The 11364-nt window shown below is 49.1% G+C and overlaps 1 pseudogene; it reads right to left on the reverse strand.

Moving 5' to 3' along the window:
* Nucleotides 1-2339, reverse strand: part of LOC119140902 — a 2847-nt pseudogene extending 508 nt beyond the window's left edge.
* Between the last annotated feature and the right edge of the window lie 9025 nt (nucleotides 2340-11364).

The raw sequence follows: 11364 nt of genomic DNA on the forward strand, positions 1-11364 counted from the left end.
CTATTTGTCTCTGCTCACTGATTAAATTGTCCAACTTTTCAGAGAAGGGTTTCAAGCTGTAGCATTAGATTTGTGTAGCCCGCTCTGATTTATTACCATCAAGGGGTCTGCTGGAGTGATGAGAGGTGCAAGGCATTTGGTACAAGGGGTGGATCTGGCCGGCCATGCCTGCCTCGGAGCAGCCCATGTTGGGGCTGGTCTCACCTAGCTTGAGGTACCTAAAAGTTAGTTGCCTTAGCTTAAGCCCCACAGGTTGTCTTCATGGTCAGGGTGACACCTTCGCTCATCCCTTTCCCTCTTCTACCTCTCTGAGGGGCTGATCTTCTTCCACTGACCATGGAGGGAGTCAAGGTGCCAGGCTCTTGGGTGGCCAGCATTTGGGTGATGAATCACAGAATAATTTAGGTTGGAAAAGATCTGAGATCATTGAGTTCAACCGTAACCCAGCACTGCCAAGCCCACCACTAAACCATGGCCCTGAGCACCACATCTATACATCTTTAAATACCCCCAGGCTAGTGACTCCACCACCTCCCTGGGCACCTGTGCCTGATGACCCTTTCTGTGAAGACATTTTTCCTCATTCCCACCTGAACCTTCTCTGGTTGGCCATTTCTCCTCACCTATGCTTGTTACTCAGAAGAGACCAACACCCCTCACTACTAACTATAATAGTTAGGACTGCTCCAGCCACAGAAGCCCAGACACTGTCATGCCTAAACATGTGCAACTTGGTTGTGGTCTACACTGATGCCAAATGTGCAAACCCAAACTAATTACATCCCACAGCTAAATGGCCCTCCCAACTCAACGCATCTCCCAGCACATTAGAGACGAAGCCTCCTTGGCTGTTCGACCATCTGTTTTCCAGCTCCCTCTGGTCCAACTGTGGTGAACGATGGTGGGGTTGAAAACATCTGTTACTTATTTAAGCTTTTGTCCAGCGGGGATGGATCCAGTGAGTTGTGGATGTGATCCACAACCCACCAAATCAGTTTTTTTCTTCCTTCACCCTCCCTTCCTCCTTTTTTCCTGAAGGGATAGAGATCGTGCCCTGCTTTCTTTGCTGTTTTTTTGGGGGGAAAAAGAGACGTGTGGCTTAGGAATCAGCCATGGGTGATGATGTGGCCCCTCCAACCACCCCACCCCCTCCTCACGCACGGCAGAGGTCACCAACGCATACCTGGTAAAGCGAACTTCACAGATATTGCACATATACGGCTTCTCTCCCGTGTGGGTCCTCATGTGCCTGGGCAGCTTGCCGGCTCCCATGATGACTTTGTTACAGATGGGACATTGCTGGGACGCCTTGGGTTTTATCTTCCTCTCCTCCTTCAGGGGCCATGGGGGAAAAACTCCTCCAAACTGGGTAGCTTTAGGAAATTGAGATAAGCGCTATAGTCAGTCTCTGCCTTAATACGCCCTAAGGGAGCTGCTGGGGTGTTGGTAAACATGTCCTTGAAGAAGTCATTAGGGAAAGGAGGCGGAGGCAGGTCTTCCTTCTCCTCCTCTTCCTTGATCTTCCTCTTTTTGATCACCAGATCCAAGGGGCCGTTGTCTACTTGTGGCTCCTCGAGCTGGGAGAAGGAGCTAAAATCGCTTCCATAGATGGGGAAGAAGCTAGGGGAAAGGAGAGAGAGCTGGCCTCCTTTCTGGGATGCTCGCCTTAGGGTACAAGTTTTCCCTCAGCAAGGACTCGATGGAGAAGTCCCGTATCATGCCCAAGTGTCCAGAGGAGTTACTGGCTGGGTAGTGATTTGGAAAATCTTAGGTGCTTCCGTATATGCTTCTTCGGTAAGATCAGACTTCGAAGGGCTTTGGTGACAGCTTACTTTTGGACATCGGTTAGGTTCTCCTGACCGACAAAATTTTCCACTTCTTCCTCCTCTCTTCATCTTTCTTCATCATCTTTCCTCTTTGTCATCTTCCTCTCGCCTCTCTGTCAGGCTCCATGATTTCAAGGCATACATTGATAATGCACTGGATCTCCAGCATCTTGGCAGCGCTGAGGATGTGCTTGACATTTGAGGTGGTGATGGTGAGGGTTGAGGTGTAGGCAAACTCCAGGATGGCAGAAAGTGCTTCAGGCTTGACAAAGTCAATCTCGTAAACATAGGGCTGGTCTGTTAAAGTGCCAGTAGTAAAGAGTTTTTTGAAGTACTTGCTGCAGGTAGCAAGGACGGACCGATGGGTCCGGTACTCCTGGTCTTGTACAATGAGGATGACATCGCAGAGGAGACCATCATGCCGCTGCTCATTTAAACCACATAAGACTTCACTGCTGTGGTTCGGGAATGGGATCCCATAAGATCTTCAATGCCATTGGCCATATTCTCATTTAGCGCCCTAGGACAAAACAGACAGTAGAGCATTAAGAGGAGTCCAATAGCCAAAACGACCCTGCCTCTTCTCGGTTGTCCTCCCCTCCCTTCTCACTCGGACCTCTGTCACCTCCTGCTTGCACTGCCCCAGTGAATCTCCATGTCGCCTTCAACTCTTTCCAGGTCCTCTGTGATTTAACCTCTGCTTCCCTCCACACCTCTTCATCGCCTTCTTTGTCTTCCTTCTGGTTCCCACCCGTTCCCCTTTTCATAACCACCACAAGCTCCCTCTTGCCTTTCACCCCTCCCCTAGGAACCTTGTGCAATGACTCCCTCCCATCATGTTTCTTCCACATCCTCCCAGAGCCAACATCTTTCTACACATGCTGGATTTGCCCTGCCAGGAGCTATGTGGTGAAAGGGTGATATGTTGCTTCACACTGCCAAGTGCCAGCACCTACAGCACTTAAGCGAGGGAGCCATGGAGTGTCCATCTCATCTACATGATTGTTTTGGGGACTGGTACAACTGGAGGTCCCAAACAGAGGGACTGTTGGTCATGGCTGTGTGCCGCAGTAGGGAGCAGTCCTTATGGATCAGCAGGTCTCCAGTTCTGCAGCCTTCTGCTGCTTCATGCCTGGAAGGTATCCCATGTCACCTCAGCATGTGGACAACCTGCATAGGGATGTCTTCCCGAGGGATCTAGGAATGGGGGAGGCAAGCGAGGAGTTGTGCATCACTGTACCTAAACACTCAGAGAAAGACAACCAGGGAGCAAGGGCCTGGCCACAGGCAGATGACTGTCTGCTGCCATCACCCATGAGCTGAGCTTGCTCCATTCCCAATCCTGTTTGGACTTGTTAGCATGGTATCAAGTGCCCTGTGCATCTTGGCAGACACCTTCCCCTGCCAGAGCAGCTCCAGCTTCAAAGGGAAATTCGGAAGCAAAAAGCCCACACCCAACAGGAAAACCTAATTTTTTTCCCATTTTTTATCTGTAAGATGTTTCCTCTTTCATATGGCTCCAGCAGCCCTTCCACTTGAGAAATCCCAGGAAAGGAGAGTGACTTCCTCCAGCAGGTGATGAATACATTAATCCCATCACACACAGAATACATCAAACAGCCAGAATAACTTTGAATACACTAACCCTTTGGAAACCCCCAGGACACAGAGCATGTGTTCATGCAGTGTCACCTCTACCAGCCCCGGCTCGTGGCCCTGCTGCAGGTAGACACTCAGTTCACAGCTGAGCTGTTAACCTCCAAGAGAGCCCAGGGTACACATTAAGGAACGCTGCAGCCCCACTCCAGCCCCTTTTGCAAGGCTAAGACCATCAGGCAGGTTCTCAATCCCACCCTCTGCATCTCTAGCAGGTTCCCAATCCCACCCCATGCCACCTCCGCATCTCTTGTGGGATCCATCACCACCTCCTGGATGTCCTTCTCAGTTTCTGGCTGTGCTGACTCCAAACCTCCTTCCCACCACTTGTGGGGACCTGGTCTACTTCATGGTGAGGGGCTGGCTCCCACCCTACTACCTGCCTCCAGCCCTCAGGGATGGAAAGAGCCTGGTCTGATGGACATTGTCCAGGGAAATCCTTGCTTCACCTTGTCCAGCAAGCCAGTGACCCTTGAGGGAGGCTGGGGAGCCATAGAGAGGAACAGACTGCAGCAAACATTCCTGTGGGAAGAGGAATGCCATCTCCCTTCTCCTCCCTCCACAGGGTCAATCTCCAGCTGAGACCTTGCAGATATCTCCCCCACACTTAATCAGCACTGCCAAACACTTGCTGTGTGGGAGCTGGTGAGCAGGGGCCTTGGGAAGACGATGCAACCACGATGGAGCACACTCCGGGGAAAGGTTACAGACCACCAGCCTGGTGGGAGCAACACTGGACAGGGGACAAGCTAGTCCTGAGCTAGCGAAGCTTCGTGGGGGGCTGGAGGGCAGCCCACACCATGGAGAGCCCTCTCCAACCACTCCCCCGTGCCCAGAGATGGGGAGAGGAACTAGGAATTACACCCCTCCCAGCCCCGCTCATCTCCAGCCACCACAGTTTTCAGCCGAGGGATGATGCTCCAGCCCCACATCCAGCGGTGTGCCCATTAGCTCCACGCTAATTATGTCTGTTGTCTGAAACAAATTGATTCATTACAGTGTGCTGTGCTTGAACATGTTAACTAGCTACACTCTACCAGCCTGACTGACTCCATATCAAATCTTCCTTGAAAATTACTGATAAATGAAAGTAAACCCAATGTGTGCTCCAAGTGGAGTGAAAGATAATAAATAACCCCTGAGACAGGAAGGAAAAGACAATTTCTTTTTTAGGGCTTTGTATCCTTAATAATAAGCATGAGCAATTAAATTTCTATTGCTGTATTTATCGTCTACTCATATATTTTTGTTTGGAAGGAGCATCAGTGTTAAAGGAGCTCCTTGCTTGAAAGAATGTGTCTTCCTATGAATCTATTTTGATCTTTTATTGCCAGATCTCCCTAAGTGCAAAAGATCAGAAAAGCAGAATATTAAGACTATGCTGACAATTGTTTTTATAGAGGTTTTTGCTGGACGCTAAACTCCATCCTCCCTAATTCATGGATTATTCACTCAGCAGCAACAAAGCAAGAAAAAATGGAATTAGGAGATCAGAGGGTATGTGATTATAAACTGAACTGATGTACAGCTCCTGTTGGTGGAAATGGAATCCTTTTCCTTTCTTTTCCCCTCCTGGTCCTCTTGAGACGTGGTTCTGTTAACTGAAGCACTTAGGCAAGCCGATAACTTTACAGGATGCTGTCAAAATTGAAAGTGATTCATGTCATTTAAATGGGGGTGAGGGGAGGAAGAGAAACAGCTCATTCATTTGCATACATTTGCATTTTTTAAACTCGAAGAGTGGTTTGACAGCTCCAGAGCTCAGTGAGCCTGAGAAATGACCTTATGGTTCCCATGCCCCCAGGGAGGTCGATGGCCAGAGGCTGGAAGTGTGCTAAGGCTGAAGTTTTCCTTCCTCCCCCTCCCTCCTCTCCCTCCTCCTGCACTCCCCCCTTCCCCTCCCCAGGCCAAGGGTGGGGTTCGCAAGAAAAACAGGTATAAAAATAGCATCTGATGGTGACAAATGTCACCAGTACATGCACACACACATGCAAATGCTGAGCAACCTACATGGAGTTAAACAGAAAAATCCCATTTTATAATAGAAAATTACAGCATTGTTAAAATAAACTGGGGGGGAGGGGAGGGAAGGGTGAAGGGCACCTAAAATAAATGTATTTTGCAGATGACGTCTTGAAACATTGCATTTATGGGGATGCCTAAAACTCATTCATTACTTTCTTGCCATGAAAAGCCCCATTTATAAAAAGAATGATCCTGGGAGATGCTACTGGTATACAGGACCACTGCCCCTAGTGAGTTCTGCCAGTGTCCTTAGGCACCTGAGGCTGCAACAGGAGAAAAGGGGACTGGAGGGAACTGAGCTTTGTCCCCTTTTTGGATGAAAATCCTTCTGGTTTTGGGAAGGATGGGGCTTTGCTGGCTTGGGGTGGAAACTGCTGTGCCAGCTCAATGGAGATGTGTAGGCAGATGCAGGCAGGAGTCTCAGCTATGATGCCAAGGTTTAACCTCACTGCCTGCCTGGGCATGGGGGATACAACTCAGACACAAGCCAGGGACCACAGCAATATCATAAACAGCCTGCAATGCGCACTGCCTGGGTGACCCAAAGCTCATCCAGGACACTCTGCTGCTCAAAAGCCCCTTCTTTTTATTTTTTGTTGTTGTTGCTTTATTCTCACGTTTCTTTTTAACTTCAAGTCTCTTTCAGTACAGCACAGCCTCTGAAAGCTAAAAATCTAAAATCGAAATATCAGAAACAAAGGTGAAATGCTCATTTAGTGTTATGATAAGTTAAAAAGATATATACTCAGTAGATTATAGAGCTATACATACCACCTACATTCATTTCTATGAGTGGAAATGTAGGACTGCCACAGCTCAGGGGAGCTTGGGGAGAGATGTGCCAGCCCTGAGGTGGGACAAGATCCTGCCCCTGGGTCTCATCATTGCGCAAAGCCAGGAGCAGATCTGTGACCCGTGAGAGCTCCTCATCAGCGCTTCCCTCTCCCATCTCCTTCCTCATCTCCGGCAACAATGCCCTGCCCAGCCGGGCCCTCAGAGGAGATAAAGGCTGCCAGGAAGAGCCCAGGCTTGTGCAACGCGTGCTCCTGGTCCAGGGCTACAGCAGGACTGGGGCATGTCCCCTTCCCACCCGCTCCATCTCTGGGACAGCGCTTCACAAGCTGAGTCTTAGCTGGGAGAGGGCAATTTTGGCCTTTAATTGTATGCTGATGAGTGACATTGTTACTATAACATGCAGCATTTTAATATTTGAATACCTTAATATATATTCACATATTATTTTAATATTTTTATATAAATTGTTTCTATATGTATATAAGCACATATATATAAAAGCATAAATGTATATATTTACATGTCTAATTTTTTATATTTCTATATTTTTATATTTGGATATTTGAAAAGAGATTCTCGGAGCATTTCCTCCTGAATTGTGCATTGCTTGGCCTTCTCTTTGCTATGATTTTCCCCACAGGAAGGTGCTGGCTCCAAACCACATTTCTTTTTGGTGCGCCTATATTCATTCTCCCTGGGAGTGCCACCCCAAAGATATGGGGGTGCCCCAAGGTAAGCTGGGGAGTGCAAAGCAGCTGCCCCCCCCCCCCCATGCTCATTCTGCATTCAGCACAGATGAAGGAGCCTGAGGCTCCAGATGATCTCTGCCTGCTACCCATGTCAAAATGACATTTCTCCAGGCAAATCAATGGCATCTCCAATCCTTCCCTTCGCCCAGCCAGTGCATGGAGCAGGGTTTGGGGTGCAAGCCCAGGGGCAAGGCTTGGGATTGGGCATCCCAAAACACTGCTCCCCTGGCCATATTACCAACAGAGCATCCCTCTTGCTTGGTCCCTGCAGGCACAAAACCCCAGGAGGGATTCAAGCTCTATATCTGAAGCATGAGGCCATCCAGCAAAGCATCCCAGAGGTGCCTGGACCTGGATTTGGGGTGCTGAGCATCCCTGGCCACCCCAACCTGCTGCTGGCGGCAGGAGAGGGAGTCAGCAGCAGGTCTCAACAGCTTTCCCCATCCCGATTTATTTTCTACCACCAACTCCTTCCCTCCCCTGCCCGGGGCACTTGGCGCCCGGAGTGGACAGACACCTTGGCTTTGCTGTTTTGTGCCTGCTCCTCTTTCCCAATCCAATCCCTGCTCCAGGCTGTGGGAGTGGAGGCAGCAGCCGAGGTGAGTTGGCTGCTCTCCCTCTGCATCTACCTGTGGTCCTGTGTACGCAGACCTGCCTGCTATATCCATCAGTCCATAAATATACGTGTTTTTCCATTTTTTTCCCCAGGTTTATTTGTGCCTCTTCATAATGAGGCAATTAAGATGTGCATGTGAGATTACCCTAATCTGTCAAAATATTACAGCTGCTTTCTATGGGGTATGCTGACCAGTGATTGATAGCTCCTGCTCCTTAGCTGTGTTATTTTGGGGGTATAGGGATGCTGGGGCTCTGTTCCCGCATCTGCTGACTGCTCTGTGACCTTGAGCAAGACCCTTGCGCGAGTGTCCCTGCATGAGGTCACCCACGTTGACACCTCACCCAAAGCCAGCCCCATGGGGACACCACCATTGCCTTGGCCAAGCACTTGACTCCAGTTTGGTAGATGCCTTCTTTCATACCAAGAAGGAGTTGGGATCCCTAAAAACCTATTTGAAAGGCAGGCAGAGAGTTGTTTTGTTTTTTTATTAAAAAAAAAATTAAAAAGGTGGTTTTTTAATGAAAAAAAAAGGTGTAAAATGCAAAAAAGGCAAATATTCCCTTAAGTACACTGCCCCTCTGAACATCTTGTCTCCAGAAGAACATGTTATTAAACCACCCACCCCAGTACCCAGCATTCCTCCCCTCTGGCAGGAAGGTGGGGCAGAGCCTGCTCCTCGCCTTTCAATCCCTTCCCTGAGACGCCTGAAACGATGAGGAAAATGTGGTGACACCAGCCGCTGCCTCCCTTGCCAGGAAACCGTCGGGTTTCTAAAGGAGATGAGCCACTTGGTGGGCCCCGAGATGCTGGTGCGGCAGGGACCCGGCTCACCAGCAACAGCACCGGGGTTTTACTGCTGGGATGAGCACCCACCTCAGCCTCTGGTAACTGAGACCAGCCTTCCCCTGGGACCAGTCTGGCTTGGGGAGTACGGGATTAAGCTGGGAAAGGTGGGAGGGTGATGGTTTTTAAGAGGTACATCATAATATTCCAAAACTGAGGTTCTCTGCTGAAAAAAATCATGGATTTTGCTTCAATCTAGACAAAGTAGCAAAGGGTAGAGGTCCCCAAAGTGATGCTTTGGCAAGGATGGATGCAAAGAGGGTCACATTCATCATGGAAGATGCTCTCTTGCAGCAAGGACAGGGAGGAAGCCCTGTAGGTGTCTGCAGAGGTGGCATCACCCCATGTGGCTCCTGGCAAGGGAGCAGCTCCATAAATGGAGCAGGTCAGTACAATTTACGGGGATGCTCCATAGGATGCCAAGGCAAAGGCTGCCTACAGCGGCCATCCAGACACCCAGCGATGCTAACACAGATGGAGACCTCCCACAATGCTGGGAGGAGAGGGATGGCCAAGGAGCCCTGGGGGGACAGCTCAACCCTTTCTGGCCAGCCTCCACAAAGCTGAGGACACGTGAGAAGGCTCCTACCTGAAGGAAGAGCCCTGGAAGTCAAGCCTGGTTTGATCACATAATTAAAGTGGTTACGCTTCAGGGACTGAGATTACACGGGTGACCTTCACCCTGGTATTTCTCCATTCCTACTGGACTTCTCAATACTAATACTAATCTCCAAACAAAAGCCCTGGGCTTACAAGTATTCATCCTTATCAACATCTGGCTGGCAAGTTGAGCCCACGCGAACCATATATATTTACACATACTATATAAAACTGACTTTTTTGGGCTGCAACTATTAGGTTCTCATAAGCAGGCCATCAGAAAGCCATCTTCACCTGAAGTCCCATCAGGGAATCCAAAATAAAAGGTGTTCGAGAACCACCTCTAGAGTGTCCAATGATCCCGAAAAATACGTATTTAACCCCTTCCTCATTTTAGTGACAGCCACTCTTCCCAGTTTCCAAAAGTCATACAGAAGTTTAGCTGGCCAAGCAGACCTGAGGCACGTCAGTACTGGAGATCTGTTATATTTCTGTGGTACAACATCACTTGGGAAGTACCATGAGGACTGTTTGCTTAGGAAGATAAATAGTGATTACAGGTGCCACTCATTCGCTCACCGAGGCATGGAGGCACAAGTATGTCCCATGCCCTGTGTGAATCCATCCTCGGGAATTTTTAAAGGTTAGTTATACACTGCAGCAAATATTATGCATCTCTCACCAAATGGATCCCTGCGGGTTAGCTCCAGCTACCAAAGGCCTACATGGCGCACCCTGTACTTCAACAACTTTGTTTATGTACAGATACAATTTGGCGAAATGGCAAATTATGAATCAAATCCTCCTGCAGTGAGCTGAATGGTTGGGTGCTACTGGTTGTAATGGGAATTTGCCACTGCTCCATGACCACCAGGACCCAACCCCAGCCCATTGGATATTTAAGTTAAAGCTACATTTCCTGGCCTCAGCTCAAGTTGGCCCCTCAATTGGTAGGTGACGATGAACAGGTTGAGCTCCTCTCCTCTCTCCCTTGTCCCTCATCATGGCAAGCACCAGGTACCTGAAAAGTCCCACCATCCCCTTAGATCTACCCCAAGGTCTCCCACCCTGGCCTGACCTAAACATCGTTTTGTAATGAGCTCCCAGACTCTGGTATGAAGTTTGGTGGATCAACACCTCAGCCTTTGGGTGAGCCTGCAGGGACCTGCCACCCAGCAGCTCTTCACTCTGCAGGACTAATGCTGGGAAGATGCCATCACACTGCCAGGACCAAGCCCCACAGCTCTCCTATTTCCCTGAAACCAGTTCTTGGGCACCAGATAAATACAAACAGGAGCTCTGAGCTCTGGCAGGGCCAGAGTGGAGTTCAGTGTCTCTTATAATTGAAGTGCCATGTTTTGACTTTCATTTCTTCTTTCAGGCTTCTTTAAATTACCCAGCACACTTCCCAGTTGCAGAATTTCTATAAATATCCAAAATCAGGAGCTCTGGGTCACTTCTGGGTGGCAGCTTGATTACGTCTGCATGCTGCATGGCAAGTCCCATCTGATGTGCTGAGCAGGTTTTGGCAAAGGGGAATCCCAGTGATAAATGGTCAAATAAATGTAAAAAATTAGTGGAGCTACATGGAAGGCACAGCCTGGCTCCAGACAGTGCTTTGAGGGCCTCATTTATGCACAGAGCAGGGGAAAATTAATTAACCACCATGTGTTGGCAGGTACCATGGAGGGGACTTCATAGCACGGTCACATCTGACCGTGGTGTTTCCTTGTAGCTTTGTGTCGTGTCCCGTCCATGTCGTGTGTCCCCCCCAAATCCAAGCAGATCGCTGGATGTCTGGAGCTTGAGGCGATGGTGCTGTGCACATCAGCTCCCTTCTGCTCCTCTCTGCTGAGGTTTCAGGAGATGCTGCAAGGCTGCTGGTGCTCAATATCCAGAGTTATGTGGGGTTTTTTTCTTGGAAACCCTCAGTGGTCCCTCTCTACATGACTCTGTGTTAACCTTGATGCTCTCCTGCCCATGCTCCAGCATTTAGGGACTTTTAAATACGATGTCACCAGTACAGGAAACGATCCTGGCTGAATATCTCCCCTCCCAATGTATCTATATGCACACACATACATATACATTATACGTGTGTGTTTGCATGAGCACAGAAATCCTGCGGGAGGGGGAAAACAGAAGAGTTTCCACTCATCCTGTGCAACCACCCCACTCTCATGGAAACTCACTCACACTTCAAGTAACACGTCCCCCTTCCCACACTATGTTCTGAAAAAAACCCCCACCA

This window comes from Falco rusticolus, chromosome W (assembly GCF_015220075.1).
Source record: "Falco rusticolus isolate bFalRus1 chromosome W, bFalRus1.pri, whole genome shotgun sequence".
Classification (NCBI taxonomy): domain Eukaryota; kingdom Metazoa; phylum Chordata; class Aves; order Falconiformes; family Falconidae; genus Falco; species Falco rusticolus.